Raw genomic sequence first — 17,659 nt, 5'->3', positions numbered from 1 at the left:
GCTGGAGGAAAAGTCAGACTGCCGGGGTTAAGTCTGGCTCTGCCTTCCTCCCTGACCTCACCTTCCCCACCTCTCCTCGGCTGAGGCTGCTCTTGGCTCCTCAAATGCACATGCTCGTCTGTAGCTTGGGGACTTTGCCCGGCCCTGTATTTTGGGAGAGAGAGACACACACACACAGAATCTGAAGCAGGCTCCAGGCTCTGAGCTGTCAGCACAGAGCCTGACATGGGGCTCAAACTCACAAACCGTGAGATCATGACCTGAGCCAAAGTCAGATGCTTAACTGACTGAGCCACCCAGGCGCCCCCTCCCCCCCACCCCCTGCTAGAACGTAAGCCCCATGAAAGAGCACCCAGCCAGTCTGACTCCCACATTATCTGCAGCTTCTAGAACACCTCCCACATATAGTAGCAGCTCAATAAATATTTGCACATCATTGAAAGACCAAGTCAGGGACTAATGATGAAAGTACCCAATGAATTAACCCCAAAATAAATATTCTCTTCCCAAAAAAGCTTATTCAATGAAAGATTTTCCTCCCTGAGTTTACGTTTGATTAAGAAATATATTTTCGCAATTATGACTGAATTTTTCCAATCTGTATTTTATATCAGACAACTAGACTCTAGGAAAACATAAGGTTCCTAATCAAGGGGAAAAAAAACCCAAACATTTAAAAAATCATCTCTGGGAGGATAACCTTAGATGTAAGTCATGAATTTTATGCATGGTTTCTGCCGCTGATTAGCATCTTTTCTCTTCTTAAAGCTACAGTATCTTCTAGGTAGCACCTATCACACAGGACTTGCACACACATTCAAAATTCAGAAAATATTGAGGCAAGGATGAGGAGACAGTGTTTGTGATCTGTGGGTTTGGGAAGGGCTGAGAAGTTTAAAATAACTATCGCCACCTCCAGGAAGTCTTTCCTGATTCTCCCAAGCAGAATTTCTTTCTTCTCTGCTCTCATAGCACTATTCACTTGACTCTATAACCACCCTGGTGTCTAACACCAATGAGGTACTTAATAGGCACTCGATTAAATGAATACATAGATGATTGAAATTATGTAAGGAAAAGCTGTCTGAATTGGGACAAGCTTTTAGAAATCACCTTAGGCAACATTTCCTAAAATTTAGTTATTTGCATCTCCCATTAAAATTTTGGGCATACTATTTTTTTTAAGTTTATCTTTGAGAGAGACAGCATGCACATGCATGCAGGAGGGGTAGAGAGAGAGGGAGACAGAATGCCAAGTAGGCTCTGTGCTGTCAGTGCAGAGCCCAAGACGCGGGGTTCTATCCCACGCCGAAATCAAGAGTTGGTCACTTAACCAACTGAGCCACCCAGACGCCCCCATACTGTTAGTTCTTATGTGTTTCTCTAAATCAATCCTTCTGCTTAAATGCATTCGTATTTTAAGAAAAATATGCATCATAATCTGGAGAACTGGCATGGCTTACCAGAAGTAGAAAGCAATCCCCACCCCTCCAAAAACCAGTGAAAGCTAAATAAAAATCTAGCTTGGTCTTATGGGCTGAACTATGTCCTCTCCTCCCCATTTCTGTGTTGAAGTTTCAACCTCTAGTACCTCAGATTGTGACTATATTTGAGATAGGACTTTAGAGGTATTGAAGGTAAAGTCAAATTGTGAGAATGGCCCTAATCCAATATGGCTGATGCCCTTATAAGAAGAGATTAGGACACAGAGACGCCAGGCATGTGTAGACCTCAGACATGAGCGATGAACACAAAACAAGAAAATAAGCCACAGAATGAGGCTGGGGAAGAAACCAAGCCGACAGACCCTTTGATCTTGGACTTCCAGCCTCCAGAACTGTGAGAAAATAACTTTCAGTTGTTTAAACTCCCAAATGTGTGATACCTTGTTACGACAGCCAGAGCTGACTAACACACTGCATATTACTGCTGGTGAGGGACACTGAGCCCAAAGGCAGATCTCATTTGGTTGAAACCTGAGGTTTTAAAAGAAAGAGAAGTGTTAAAGACATACTACCACCAACTGAGATTTTCTCCTTGACAAAAAATGAAGTAGAATTTAAAAGGGAACGACTTTTTCACTTTAAGACTTATACTGGTCAAGTTGGAATATGCTGTATTAGAAATAATCTCTGTGTCTAGGGGCGCCTGGGTGACTCAGTCGGTTGAGTGTCCGACTTCGGCTCAGGTCATGAACTCGCGGTCTGTGAGTTCGAGCCCCGCATCAGGCTCTGTGCTGACATCTCAGAGCCTGGAGTCTGCTTCAGATTCTGTGTCTTCCTCTCTCTCTCTGCCCCTCCCCCATTCATACTCTGTCTCTGTCTCTCTCTCAAAAATAAATAAACATTAAAAAAAAAAAAAAAGAATCTCAGTGTCTTAACACATGAAAAATGTATTTCTCACACCTGCTATGTGTCCTGCACAGGTTGGCAAGGGGTCTCCCCACTTCCCGGGTCAGGGACCCTAGGCTGATGAAAGTTCCACCATTTAGAACTCACGGGTACCTTCTCTCACCACGTGTGGGAAAGAAAGTTTGGAGAATTGTGCCTGGCCCTCCCACCCTCTCAGACCGGAAGTGACGCACATATCATTGTTGCTCACATTTCATTGGCCGGAACTTAACACGTGACCCCTACTAGGCAGAGGACCATGAAATGTAAGCAAACGAGTGGATTCTTCCAGATGTGTTACTGTCTCTTCCATAAGGTCTGATGCTACGTAAGGTCATCTTTCTGTCCTTACAGAATCATCTCAAGGGGCGCCCGGTGGGCTCGGTGAAACGACTGAATCTTGATCTTGGCGTTGTGCGTTCCAGCCCCACGTGGGGTATAGCGATTACTTAAATAAATAAAACTTTAAAGAAACCATCTCAGCTCAAGGTTGCATCCATGTTTTGGGGGAAGAAAAGATCTGGTACCGTTTCTTCATCGCAAAGCTGAAAATCCCAATGTGAGCATTTAGTTGGTGTTACATATCCTCTTTGCGGTGAGTTTGCCGCCAGAGATCTGGTTCTACCCTTAAGCTCTGTCCACTCAGCCCCGTGAGCGCGAAATTGTAGCAACTGGAACAATTTGGATGTCTGGTTTTGGTGCAAGAACTTTTCCTTGTTTATAACGGGAAATATTCTAAAGGCTAATACCGATACTGAAGCACGTGAGGGCAACTTGTCACATTAAGCATTTCATCCGGAACATGCGGAGACCTTCCCCACTCATGTCTGAGGCAACAGTGAGAATGTATGATTGCTCGGTGTTGTCTGGTTAGCATCCAATTATGTACACTGTATTTATTTTAAATTTAGAAGATGCACACAAGAGGGTTCCAGGAAGGACATGGGAAGAAACCGGAAGCGCACTGAATGGAAAAAATTAATGACTTGAATTATACAGCCTGTGCATCGAAGCCGACAAGAGGGCGAGAACAGGGGAGAAAGGAGGGCGCAGGTGTTCACACTGTAGTCCGCCGACAGTCCTGGGCGGTGCTTGAAGAGCAGTCACCCTCCGCGCAGCTGTCCGTCACATCCTTTACCTTCATGGCAAGGCGGGGCTCTTTGGATCACGCCTGTGCGACAATTTCGGGAGTACAAAAGTAAGGCCCCTGAACAGACTTCCACAGCAAACATCTTTGTAGAGAACAGATCCAACTGTTAAGTTTAAGTGAAATCACTTTGTCAGCTCCACAGGGCTAGAGGGTGGTGGGGAGTGAGCAGAGCCAGAGCAAAGAAACACAGAGTGGGCCTTGGGCATTTCTGCTGATGGAAGCAATCAATATCTGTTGGGCTGCTACCCTGGGAAGCACCTATTATGTGTCAGGGACCTTCACACACATTGTCTCCTTCATCCCTCAGGATTACCGCTAAGTTTAGAGGCAAAGAAACCGAGGTCAGGCTGATTGCCTTGCCCCGGGTTCGGTTGTGTCCCCTCAAAATTCATACATTGAAATCCTGGCCCCCTAATGCCTCAGAATATGATCTTCCTTGGGCATAGGGTCCTTGCAGAAGTAATTAGTGGAGACGAGGTCGTATTAGAGTAGGGTGGGCTCCAAATACGATATGACTGATGTTCTGATGCAAAGGGGGAAATTTGGAGACAGACACACACATACACGCAGGGAGGAGGCCGTGAGAGTGGAGGTAGGGATGGTAGTGATGCTTCTACAAGCCAAGGATACCAAAGATTGCCAGTAACCACCCCACCCCACCCCCAGAAGATAGGGGAGAGTCAGGGAACAGATTCTCCCCCAAACCTTCGGAGGAGGAACCAGCCCAGCCAACACCTTCATCTCAGATGCCTGGCCCCCAGAACTAAGAGACAATAAATGCTGTTGGTTAAGCCCTCAGTCTGTGCTCCATTGTTCTGGCAGTCCCCGCAAATTAATACAACATGGTTACGAAGCAGAGGGCCACTAGGTCTGTCTGAGTCCAAACCTTGTCTGCGATGGCAGGGTCAGTACTCGCCTTGGCACCTGCTGTGTGCGGGCGTGTCCCGAAGTCTCCCCTCCCTTTATATAAAGGAGGAAACTGAGGCCCAGAGGTTAGACTGTCCTGTCCAAGGCTTCAGGTAGGCCAGGGCAGAGGCAGGTTTCTCTATGCTTTTTCGTATGTGACATCATGATTCTTCTCCTCATTGTTCCAATTTCAGAATGTTCAAGACAGCTTCTTGGATTCCTGGTAAATCAGGAGCAGACAGCCAATAAACGATTGTTCCTGACGTGGAAGTGCCTGAAAGCTTTTCATGGGGAAAGCATTTGGGATCCTGGCAGGTTGTAGTCTCAGAATCAATCAGTCATTTGTTCTGTGAGTTAGGTCTTACTCTTCTCATATTACACATGAGAAAACAGACTTGGAGACTGTGTAGCTGTTGGGGAATGGCGGCCTAAACCCCAGCCCGGTAGACCGCAGGGGCTGATCTGGGCACACAAACTGTGCTGCCCCGCCCAGAGTCCGTGGGTGCACTCTGCGCTGGGCCTCCCCTCTCCGAGGCTCATTCTTTGGCTTCCTGGCCCTCTTACCTCTTATCCGTCTTTTCTGTGGTTCCCTCTGGACTTCGGTGACAGTCTTCCATGTGACGTGTGTCACAGACAGTAGAAGCCATGTTCCCACACCACCATGGAGGACTTGTAAAAGGCTGATGGAAAATCAGTTTGTGACCCTTTGATGACCATCACCTCCAAAAGAGGGCTGGGTTTAGGGAAAGGGTTTCTTTGGAGAGCCCTGTCTCCATGGAGGTGATGGGGGCAGGGGTTTCTATTTTTATCTCTAATCTGGTGGAAGAGGTGCCAATGTGCACTTGGCTTGGGATATGCCTCTGAGCTGTGGGGCAGGGCGTACTGGTGTATGACTTATACCCAAGAGAGCCGTGCTGTGGGAAATAACTGTATTCTCACCTGACCAAACTGCCCGTGTCCCAAAGGACCACGGGTGAGTCAGGTGGGGCAAGCCACCCTCTCTAGCCTCCCTTCTGTCCATTCTTCGTTCAGTCACATTGAATCAGTAGCATTGAATCAGTTCACTAAGTGTGTTGGGCTTTCTTTGACCCCCAGGCTGCTGCACATGCACCTTACCCCACCCCCCCACCCCCGAATACTCTGCCTCACCCTTTCTCCTGGTGAGTTTGAGTCAGTCCTCTGCTCCAAAGTCGAGATAGCACTTTCCCTGGGACCCCAAAAGTTGAGTCAACTTTCCCTCATGGGCTCACTGGGATTTGAGCCTTCCGCTTCAGAAGGCTCCTGCACCAGTCTGAGAACTCCTTAGGTGAGGAGCACAGTCTAGTTCACACCTTCCTCCCAGAGCCCACTGCAGGGTCTCTTTTGTTCTACAACATCGAATGAATGAATGAATGAATGAGTGAATGAATGAATGGGAACCCCAAGGTGCTCCTTGACAGGGTCATCTTGGGGCAGTCACATCCTAAGAGGGCTGTGGGCCAGTAGTCCCTTCTCAGCCCAGTTGACCCCCAGCCACGTGACGGGTGAGTGGCCCCAAACAGCAGAGAGGGAGGAGGGTGGAGGGATGTCTCCCCAGTAAAACCTTGCCATAGATTGGGGGGCAGATATTTTGTGAGTGTTTCAGTGATCCGGAAATAATTTAGAAGTGTGACAAAAGTGCCAACAGAAAGAAAACCATACTCCCGTTTGCCCCCACTTACTAATGGGGTGTCCGGAGGAGGCTCCACCCCCTCGCTGAAATTTCATTTCCTCAGTGGTAAATGGCTATCGCCACATACCCTCCTCCCTGGCTTATAACCAGGGGCAGCTACATGTGTGAAAATATGGTGAGGCTGTCAAGACGCAGAAGGAAGCTGGGGCTGGCTCGTTCTTTCTGGGCCGCTGCTGTGACAAGGTAGTACCTACCCGCAGGTGTGTTCTAAGGGTACAGCGTGCAAAGTATTGTGTGTCATCCACCTGTCCCTCTTAGGGACTTCAAGAGATGTATTTATTCCAGACCAGACTCTGGCATTTGTGGGAGACACCAAAACGAACACACAGTTTCTGCCTTCAAGGAACCTATAATTAAGTATAGGAGCTAAGACCTTTAATAGCTACTTAATGTACTAATGTAGGACCTTGATGTCCACTGTTATCCCCTGGCCCTTTAAAATCTCAATAAGATTTGCCGAAAGCTCTCAGACAGTCTTCCATGCAAGTCCAAAACCATCCCCAAGATTTGTGAGAAGTCCCATCCTGGGAGGATCACAGCCCCTCAGTCACCGGCCGGCTCTGCATCCCCGCAGCCTCTGACTGTAGATCAACTTAGGGACAAGCTTCCTGTCCCTGTCCACTGCCTCGGTAAGCCAGACACGGGGGAGCCTCGGTTCCCTTCCCAAATATCCCAACTCTGACAGCGCTGTGCTCACGCGCGTGTGCCTGCGTGCATGCGTGTGTTTGTTGTGTGCATGTAGCAGACTTTATTGGAGGTCTGGGAGGAAGAGGACACGGAGGGGTTTCCGGTGCAAAACTGCATCACTTAAAGTCGAGTGTTGCATCACAAAGTCTCCTGGCCGCCCCGACTCTGAGGATGTCACCACGTGGTACCCCGGCCACATCCCCATCTCACTCACTCTTGATCCTTTTTTGCCTCTCACTGTCCTTCCCCACCTCTCCTTCCCATTCTCTCCATTGTCCAAAGCCTTCACACTCCTTTCTGCAGAGCAACTCCTTTCTCCCACACGTCTTCCGGGCTCACTTCCAGAGTCCCGCCCTGCAGATCCAAACTCTCCCAGTGGGGGTGGACCCAAGGGTCTTCAGGAGGCCGACTGTTCACAGCAACCGCGTGTCTCCATTCTCCAGGATTGGGGCCTTTGGAGGCAGGGCAGAGAGGCAGATTCCAGTCAGAGGGATCCTGGCAGGAGGGATATGAGTCTGGGGCCAGGAGAGCAGGACCATACCCTCTGGCCACCAGTGATGCAGCCTGTTGAGAGAAGGGACGGACCCAAGGTGGACAGGAAGGACAGAGGGAAAGCAGAACCCCGTTCTGCCCCAGCACCACACTGGCCCCTAATTTCCTTGTTTACTTTTTATTCAACTAGCCTATATACATATGACATACGTTTATGTATAATATATATACTTTTCATATATATTTGTATTTTATAATATGTATGTGTATCACCTATTTGTAAATACATGTAATTCAATAGTTATCTCTATATAATACGCATGAAATACATTCATTAAACGTATAAATATAGATTTGTATTTACACTCACACACCGACTGTGCCTGTGTACCTTACGCCAGCACCCAGGCCTTGAAGCAGACCGTGCCACCACCCAGACGCTCCCCTTGCAGCCCCCACATGAAGCACTCTTCTGACTACTCACTGCCCAGATCTGTTCTACCTGTTTTTGTACTTTACATAAATGGAATACTAAAGTTGGCCCTCCTTCACGCCTGGCATCTTTCAGCATTTTATTTGTGCTATGCGCCCCCATTTGGGGATGCGGTCATACATAGCACCCCCTCTTTACAGTTGGTACTCGGTGACTATGCCGTAATTTATTTGTATATTCTATTGTGGATGGACATAGATTGTTTCTAATTGGGAGTGACGGTGGAGCCTTTGCTTTTGAACCCGATACTTGCAAAAGGCCGGTTACTTGGAGGGACCCAAAAGAGTCCCTCATTCACTCAGCAAACATCTGTAGTGACTTTGCTGTGCCAGGTGGGTGGACGAGCGCTGGAACCCGACAGAGAGCAAGATCCACGCGTCCCAGCCCTTGTGGAGCTGGCCATCCGTATGAGAGGTGGGTGTGTGGGCAGATAATTAGAACAGGAGACTTAGATGGGGCACCTGGTGGCTCGGTCGGTTAAGCATCTGACTCGCTCAGGTCATGATCTCGCCGCTCGTGAGTTCAAGCCTGCCTCGGGCTCTCTGCTCTCAGCACAGAGCTGGCTTTGAATCCTCGCTTTCCCTCTGTCTTGTCGTCCCCCCCCCCCAAATAAACATGAAAAAAAAAAGCATTTCAAGAACACAAAGATTTAGAGCTTAGTCAAGGATGGAGAGGACCAGCAAAGGGAGGATTTGAAGGGAATCAAGCAAAGGGGGCTGGAGACAGTATGTTCCAGAAGAAGGAACAGCTTGTGCAAGGGCACATTCGTCAGACTCCAACCTCCCTAATGCTGAGGGCTAGAGAATGGGGTGGGGGTAGGTCAGGCTGCACTGGTAGGCAGGGGCGGATCTTGAAGGGCAAAGAGAGCCACTTTAAGGAGCTGGGGCTTTTCTTGAGGACAAAGAGGCTCCATCTACATGGACATATGGCGTCAACCGCTTTGCCTTTTTAGAAGCCCCTCATGGTTGCAGCTCAGGGTGGGTGGAAGCAGGCATGCCTGGACACAGATGGACAGGCAGGGCGTGTTCAGTCCGAGAAGAGGTGGTGGGCCTGAGTGCCTTTCCCCCGCTCCTGTCCCCAGACGTGGACCTCACAGCGTAGCCTACAGGGCAGTGGATTCGCCAGAGACCTTCACGGAGCACATTTGCTTAGGGAGTCCCACGTGCTTCCGCTAGTCCCCTATGATGTTTCGTCTGGAAGCTTCCAAACTGAACTCTCATCTAACCTTTCTGTGTTTCTGGAGCCCTCGCTTCCCATTCAGAACTCTGACCCTCGATGGCCGTTTCCTCCGGAGTCGCCTGGCTTGGCTCCTCTGAGACGAGGAGTCTGGGAAAGAGAAGGCTGGGTCCTGCCTCGTGGGGAAAGAGACAGCTGCTGGGCCACGTTTCCTCCGCCTTGCTTACTCTGCATTTTTGGGTGAGCTGTTTTTGTTTAATGTAAGCAGAGCAAATCCATCCATAGCAAAATCAGAGAAAATAACTTGTTGATGTGTAAACCAGGATGTCACAAATAACCCTGTTTGTTTAATTATAGCAGGCTGAGTGTTGTGAGCAGAGAAGGGGGTGGCGATGGCAGTGGTGGTGATAGAAGGGGATTTCAGGATACCGGTGCCCGTGCCGGCGTCCCATAGGCTTGCAGAGGAGACCTTGAGGAAAATGTGAACGCCTGGAGCCACGTGGATAAAGTGGGGCACATATGGTACATGAGTCGAGGTCAACGGAGTGGGTAGATGGCTTTCGGTGCTAATGGGAATTCGCTGTGGAGTCGCTAGACAGAAAAATTAAATCATAGGTGAAAGGAAAAAAAGAGGGAAATAATAAGACTGCGAGCGCAGGAAATTTTGACTTTAGGACTAACTGTTTTATGAAGAAGTTCTTCCCTGTGAAAGGCATCAATCTGGTAGAAGGCAGAGGACACCGGGCATGGGAAGAGGGGTCTCCCCACCCCCACCGCACCTACCATTGGCTCCTTTTCCATTTCGGGAAGAACCTAGAAACCAGGACTTTAGAAAAGTTAGCAGGAATGTAGCATAGCATTTGAGATCATGGCTTTGGATTTAGGGAGGCCTGGGTTCAAGTTTGGGTTCAAGTTTCTCTTCTCTCCTATGTAACCGTAGGAGTTAGCTCACTTTACCTGCCTCGGGTGTTGGGGTAATCCAATTCAAGAGGCATAGATGAGATCTTAGCACCGTACCTGGCACAGAGGTAAATATCAGTGAATAAAAGACAGGTATACCCCGCTTTTCAAAAGTTCACATTATGTCGCTTTGCTTTTACAAAATCTTTTTACAAAGACTTAAATAAGTCTTTTTACAAAGACTTAAATTAGTACCTGTTTTCACTAACTGAAAGGAATCCAAAGAGGAAATTTGCTTTTATGAAAAAAGGCGAAGAGTAAAAATAGTTCGGCATTTGTTTTGCCTCTCAAGCTGTTACAGAGGCAGCACACCCCCCCAGCATGGAGAAAGGTGTCGCCAAGCTCCTTCCCGTCGAACTACACTCAGCATCTCAGCATCAAGGCGCCAGAGCTTTGAACTGTGTCTGTGAACATCCGTGCTTTATCTCAATTTATTTTGTGCATCCATTAGTAAGAGGTGTCCTAAGGAATTAGGAAAGCTTTCATGGGAAAGCTCCTCTTTCGGACAGCAGGGGAAGCCTGTACATATATCAGAATGAGAAACGAATGCTGTGAACAAGGGTGTGTTAGGTGATGCTGTTCTGGCACACACCAAGTGTCCCTGTCACATGCATCACCTCGCAGGAGCTGCCCCAATGCCCCCATTAAGCTTTTAAGGAAGAAGTCACTCTATTTCTTTTTAAGAGAGAGAAAGCACGAGTGGGGGAGGGGCGGAGAGCGAGGGGGGTGGGGAGAGAGAGAGAGAGAGAGAGAGAGAGAGAGAGAGAGAGAATATCCCAAGCAGGCTCCATACTGTCAGCACAGAGCCTGATGGGGGTTCGAACTCATGAACCTCGAGATCATGACCTGAGCCAACACTGGACGCTTAACTGACTGAGCCACCCAGGCGGTGCCCCAAGGAAGCAGTCAATTCCAAAGGGGCTTAAGACTTTCCTCAAAGACAGTAACACATTGGGTAGTTAATTGACTTTTTGGGGAGATGAGAGAACATGACAATTACCTTCAGAAATTTGGCTCTGAAGAAGAAAAGGTCACATTATAACTTTCCTGGGCTCATGGCACCTTTGCCCTCATGGGCCTTTTTCCTCCATAAGGAAAGGAAAGGGAAAGGGAAAGGGAAAAAGGGAAAGGAAAGGAAAGGAAAAGGAAAGAAAAAATAAAATAATTATATTGTGTGACTACATTGGTATAAGGATGCATGTAATATAGGTTGGCTTCATTATTATATATTCTTCATGATCATTTTTATTCTGGTTTTGAAAGAAATTAAAATATTTTTTGTGGCGTCTAGGCCCAGGGCCTATTGGTGGGCCCGAGTTAGGAGCATGGAAAGTAAAACTTTTTTTTTCTTTTAAGTTTCTTTCTTTTGAGAGAGAGAGAGAGAGCACAGGCGGTGGGGGTGGGGGTAGGGGGGGAGAGAGAGAGAGAAAAAGAAAGAAAATCCCAAACAGGCTCCTCTCTGTCAGTGCAGAGCCCCATGCGGGTCAGAACCCATGAACCGTAAAATAATGACCCGAAACAAGATAAAAAATCAGACTTTTAACTGACTGAGCCATCCAGGCGCTCCAAGCATTTTCTATGGAAGTGAAAATTTTATAAAAACAAGAAAATGCATTGCGTTTTGCACACAGCTACCTTTATTTAAGTAAAAGAGAGCTTTTTATTTTGAAACTTTTTCTGTTTTGTTTTCTTTCGTGGTTAAAACGGGCTTTCCCTCAGGGAATGATGATGAAATTACATAGTAATTTTATTTATGTATGTATGTATTTATTTATTGGTTTGTTTGTTTTTTATGTATTATTAATCGGACAAGATAAAAACAGCTCTGGGTTCACCTATCCCCTGCTCAGGTTCCTGGCTTGCTTCCCTAAGGAACAATATTCCTTTGTTGAGCCACCCCTCCCCCACTCTCAGTAATTCTGATTTGGGTGGGGGTGGTCACACCCCCCTTGAGCTGGTCTGGCCAATCAGAGTAGTCCTTGTGGGCGCTGATTGGTTCAATGATAATAAGCGCTTGATTGCAGACAAGGCCAATGGGAGCCCAGCCTAGAATTCGTGGGTGATCTGAGAAGGAGGAGTTCTCTTCCTACTAGGATCCCGGGTAAAAAGGCAAGTGTAAATTTCCAGCTCCCAGCGGCTACCCGTGGTAAATACCTACCTAAGAGTGAAGCCATGGCAGAGAAAAACAGAACAAAGAGATAGAGGGAAATAGCATCAGTTGAACACCTGGATTTAGTTATGCCTGAAGCTACTTAATCCTTGGGATTTAAATTACAGCAACCAATAATGTTTTTTGTTTGTTCATCGCTTAAGTCCCTTTAAATTTAGTTGTTGTTGTTTTTAATCAAACCAAAAATTCTGTCTAATACCCCTGGCAACCTCAGAATTTTTTTTTTTTTTAATGCCTTACCTGGGAAGGGGGGGGGGGGGTGCCTGGGGGGCTCCGTTGGTTAAGGGACTGACTCTTGATTTCAACTCAGATCACGATCTCTTGGTTCGTGGGATCCAGCCCTGCCTCACCCTCCTCGCTGACAGTGTGGAGCCTGCTTGGGATTCTTGTTCTCCCTCTCTCTCTGTGCCCCTGCCCCACTTATGCGCTCTCTCTCCCTCTTTCTCAAAATAATAAACAAACTTTAAAAATGCCTGGGTAGCTCAGTCAGCTGTGTGTCTGACGCTTGATTTCAGCTCAGGTCATGATTCCAAGGTTGCAAAATTGAGTCCTGTGTCTGGCTCTCGCTAAGTATGGAGACTGCTTAGGGTTCTCTCTCTCTCTCTGTCTCTCTCTCTGTCTCTCTCACTCGTGCTCTGCCCCTCTGCCCTGCTCATGCTCGCTCTCTCTCTCTCTCTCTCTCTCTCTCTCTCAAATAAATAGTTTAAAAAGAAATATATAAAATAAATAGAAATGCCTTATGAAATACATATATACATGTCAGAGAGTGTTTGTTCTGTGCCTACATAGAGTAAAAGTAATGTTCAACCAGTGTTTCCATTTGGATGACTTGGCTTCTGCAACCGCCCTCCTCTTCCTTTCATTTTCTAAAAAATAACTTTAGGGGTTCCTTCCATCAGCAACTGGCTCCCTTGAAAGAGATTCTTCTGAATAAAAAATGACCTCTTTTTGTGTATCAGGAACAGGTAGAACAGGCCTTCCCTGCACTGTGTCCCAGAAATGTGCTGTTGGAGAACTCCTCCCAGAGGAAAATCAACAATGACAATCAATATGCGTGATTCATTCACTGTGGGCAGTATTTCCCAAAGTGTCCCTGGACCAAAGCATCAGCATCATCCAGGAACTTCTTAGAAATGCAAACTTCTTGGGCCCCACCCTAGATTTACTGAATCAGAACCTCTGAGGGTGGGGCCCAGCCATCTCTGTTTTTACAACCCTGAGACGCACTAGCTCCGGGGTTTCCTCTTTGAATTAGTATAGATGCAGCTACTGGGTGTTTGAAATCAAACCACAGTAACTGGTAGAATCAATCTGGATTTGAAATTCTTTTTTCACGTTGAGGATAGGAGGGGTCGAACTAGAATAAATTGGCTGTTTTCTTTTTTTCCTTTTTGTTCATTAGTAGTTTGCTAAATACACGTTGTTTTTATTCTTTCCTCAAGCACTTGCTTTTTCACACTTGACTCAGCATATTTGACTATATATACTTCCATCAATGTTGAGAGCCAATTAGTATCTATTATCCACCTCCATTTAGAAGGTTAGACCTTGATAGTTCATCGTGTCTTTCTTCCCTCTTCCATTTTCTCTCCTTTCCCTCATTCCCAGGTTTTGTTGAAATCTTTTGGAATTTAACAGGTAGAATTTTTTCTTAACAATTAATTAAGCTTCACAGCCATGTTTTTGGTGTTCTATTGGGCTTTACTGGTTTTATTAGTTTCTTTGCTCACCACAGTTGGCGTGTGACCTATCTTCCTCTTTCTTGGATTCATTTTTCCTATCGTTGGAGTACATCCCCTAGAGAATCTTTCAGAAAGCATTCATGGAGAGGAACTTTCTGAGTCCTTGTTCATCTAAAATAGTTATTTTTATTTTGCACTTAAATGGTTTTTGGCCTGGTATAGAATTCTAGATTGAAAATTGTTTTTGTTTTTTGTTTTTTCCTGCAGAGCTTTATAGTACTTCATCTTATGGGATTTTATACTTATTGCACTTGAGAAGTCTGATGATGTCCTTCTGTTTGTTCTTCCTTGCAAGTTAAACTATTGGGATTTTTTTTCCTCTCTGGAATTTGTTTTCTTTATTCCTGGAAATTTTACCAATATGCCTGGGGCCAAATCCTCCACACTTCTCTCTCTCTCTCTCTCTCTCTCTCTCTCTTTTCAGTATTTTGTGGGCTCTTTTAGTATGAAAATTTGAGAATCTCTTTAAGTTTGACATTTTTTTGAAAATTTATTTGATTATTTTCTCTACTTTCTTTTTGGATATTCTTTGAGACAGAGGTTGGAACTCCTGGTTCTGTGTTATATATTTTTTTTAAGGCTTTTTTATTTTCAAGTAATCTCTACACTCAATGTGGAGCTCGAACTCACACCCCGAGATCAAGAATCACACACTCCACCCGCTAAACCAGCCAAGCACTTCCTGGTGCTGTTTTTTTATACTCAATTTTATATCTCCCGCATTTCAATGCTTGGAATTTGACATTATGTCCTGGGTAGATTCCTTGCCTCAATATTTCAGTTCTTTATGCACTCTTCATTTGTATGGATTTTATTTATCAGTCCATCATTTGTGGGGATTTTTTCATTTGAAAATATTGTAAGCCATAGAAAATTGCAGAAGATAGCATAACACCCATGCACACATCACTCAAATAATAAACATTGAGGTTTTGTCATGTTTGCTTTAGTTCCTTTTAATAAAATATTGTTGAGAAAATTGCAGTTTATTCCTCTCCTTTCTAAATTTACTCTTCTCTCTACTCCTTTTCTTCATCTTCCCCAGAGCAATTACTATCATAAATATTATTTGTTTATATGTGTATATATTCTACCATCACCCCTCAGTCTTTCCTAGGTTTTTGTTATTGCTTTTGCTTTGTTTTGTTTTGTTTTCACATTTTAAGATAAATAGTAGTATCACACTGGATTTACCTTTCTGTAGCTTGGTTTTTTTTTTTCACTCAACAATAAGTTTGGGGAAACTTATTTAGGTTGTTGGGTGTCTAGTTCATTCATTGTAGGAATATGTGCAATGTATTTATTCATTCCACTAATGATGGATATTTAAGCTGTTTCTAAGTTTTTTGCTCTGAGAAGCAACACTTCAGAGAATACATGTGCTTGTCTACTGGTACATGCATGAGAGTTTCTCTAAGATTTATATTCAGAGAAAGAACTGCTTCGTCAAATGATACGCACATTTTCAATTATTAAAAAAACTGTTAAATTGCTTTCCAAAGATGATACACAGGTGGCATTCTTATATGTTTCTACCAATGGCGTCTGAGAATTTGTGGCTCCCCCCATCTTCACCAACTGTAGATCTTGTCAAACTTTTCCATTTAGGAAAGCTGGTGGGTGAAAGGAAAAAAAAGGAAAGCTGATGAGTGGAAATTGTTTCTTCTACTGGGCTTTTGTTTTTGTTAATCAAGATTTTAGTTTCCAAGAATTCTTTTGTTTCTAGGAACTACTTTTCATAGAAATTTTGTCTGTCTGTCTATCTATCTATCTATCTGGATATGCAGCTGTCTCAAATGTCTCTGAGGATATTAATTATATTTATTAAAAAGCATTTCCTGGGGCACCTGGGTGGCTCAGTCAGTCGGGCGTCCGACTTCAGCTCAGATCATGATCTTGCCTTTCGAGTGTAAGCCCCACATCAGACTCTATGCTGACAGCTCAGAACCCAGAGCCTGCTTCTCATTCTGTCTCCTCTCTCTCTGCCCCTCCCCCACTCATGCTCTGTCTCTGTCTCTCTCTAAAATAAATAAATATTTTTAAAAAAAATTTTAAATACCTTTCCCTTTTTTTTTTTTTTTTTTGGTTCTCCATTGAATGAATTCTGTTTCTTCAGGTGTAAGTTTTTCTGGAGGTGAGTTGGTGCCTCTCTTTCATTCTGTTAGTTTTTCTAAAAGTATTGGCAGTTCTTAGCATCTGCTTGTCCATATCACTCTGGCTAGAGTGGATTTCTCAGCCCACATGAGAATCCCTATTTACCTGGCCATGCCTGCAGGTGCTTAGTAGAGAAACCTGACTCCCCCATACAGGAGACAGAAAAGAGACATATGCAAGGGGTTTGTGTTGTGAGCATGAGGTTTTCCGTCCACTGTGATGGCCATGGATGGCTGGGGTACTGCTCAGCTATCCTGGCCAAGAGGCTCCTGTGGGAGTTTTCTCCTAGTTCTGGAGGCTAGATGTATGTCCAAGATGAAGATGTGGGCAAGGTCGGTTTCTTCTGTGCCCTCTTTCTGTGACTTGCTGGTGCCCTCCTTCTCCCGTGTCTTCACTTGATTTTCCTCTATGCCCGTCTGTCTGAGTCTCTTCTTATAAGGACACTGGTGATACTGGGTTATGGCCATTCTAGCAGCCTCATTTTAGTGTTATCACCTCTTTAAAGGCACTATCTTTAAGTAGGATTACATTCTGAAGTACTGGGGTTAGGACTTTGACATATGAAGTTGGGGGAGACACAACTCAGCCCATAACAGTCCTATTCTAGGGTTCTGCTGAAAAAAAAACCTCTTTTTCCTGTAAGGCCTCTCTTTATTCTATCTTGTTTATGCCATAGTGTACAAACTGGACAGTCTCATATGGAGGTTAGCAAATTTGTTTAGTTGAATCCTGTGATTAGATATTTAGTTGTACTTCCCTCCCCCCCTCCTCCTACCCTTTCTATTATAAACAGTCTGGGCAATAAACTTCTTGTGGCTAAATACATGTCCACAATTATTTTCTCCTATACAAGTTTTCATAATTCAAATTAGATAGAATGTGAAAGATGAATTAAGGAAATTTATTTGGATCACAGGGATCTCTAATGATTACAACTGAAATGCCTAGTGAGAAGTCGTGCCAAACATGCAAGGGAAAAAGCTGTGGAACAATCTGGAATGAACAAGGGAGCTTCTAGAATGCTGGTAATGTTCTGTTTCTTGATTTTGGTGCTGGTGACATGGATATGTCATACGCCGTGAATAGGTGCATTGAACTATATGCTTATGATAATGTATATTTCTGTACGGATAATATACTCCAATAAAAATTAAAAGAGGGAGAATCTAGTGAGCGGGCAGCTTAGGAACACAGTAACTTTGAGTACCACTGGAGCAGTTGGCATTGCATTTTTTAAAGACAGTTATGAATTATGTGCTGTGTAGCAATTTATTTTAATGGTCTGGTGGTTCTCAACTCTGGCTGTACATTAAAATTGCCTGGGGATGTGTTTTAAAAAATCCTGCTGTCCGGCCCCACTCCAGATCAGCTCAGTCAGAGCCCCTTGGGGGTGGGGTTCCAGCACCAGTATTTTTACAAAGCTCCCCAGTGACTCTAGGGTGCAGCCAGGTTTGAGCAGAAGTGGTCTGGAAACAAAACTATCTTTATTATCTGTGTTCTCTTCTGATTTGATCAGCGACTTCAAAAAAAAAATTTTTTTTTGGTCCGTTTAGATCCACCATTCCTTTCACAATAATAAAAAATGCACGCGGACTTAAAATGTACTCTATTACCAACGTTCCTACAGG

At 45.0% G+C, this 17,659-nt stretch overlaps 1 long non-coding RNA gene across 1 annotated transcript; it reads right to left on the bottom strand.

Moving 5' to 3' along the window:
* Positions 1 to 3,260: 3,260 nt before the first annotated feature.
* LOC131517617 (uncharacterized) lies at positions 3,261 to 4,574 on the bottom strand. The gene is made up of 2 exons (XR_009264704.1): positions 4,427 to 4,574; positions 3,261 to 3,561 (listed from the first exon to the last, which is right to left on the bottom strand). It is a non-coding gene; the product is annotated as an uncharacterized LOC131517617 (long non-coding RNA).
* Between the last annotated feature and the right edge of the window lie 13,085 nt (positions 4,575 to 17,659).

Source organism: Neofelis nebulosa, chromosome 7, assembly GCF_028018385.1.
Source record: "Neofelis nebulosa isolate mNeoNeb1 chromosome 7, mNeoNeb1.pri, whole genome shotgun sequence".
NCBI lineage: Eukaryota > Metazoa > Chordata > Mammalia > Carnivora > Felidae > Neofelis > Neofelis nebulosa.
This window is presented reverse-complemented; position numbering and strand designations above follow the sequence as displayed.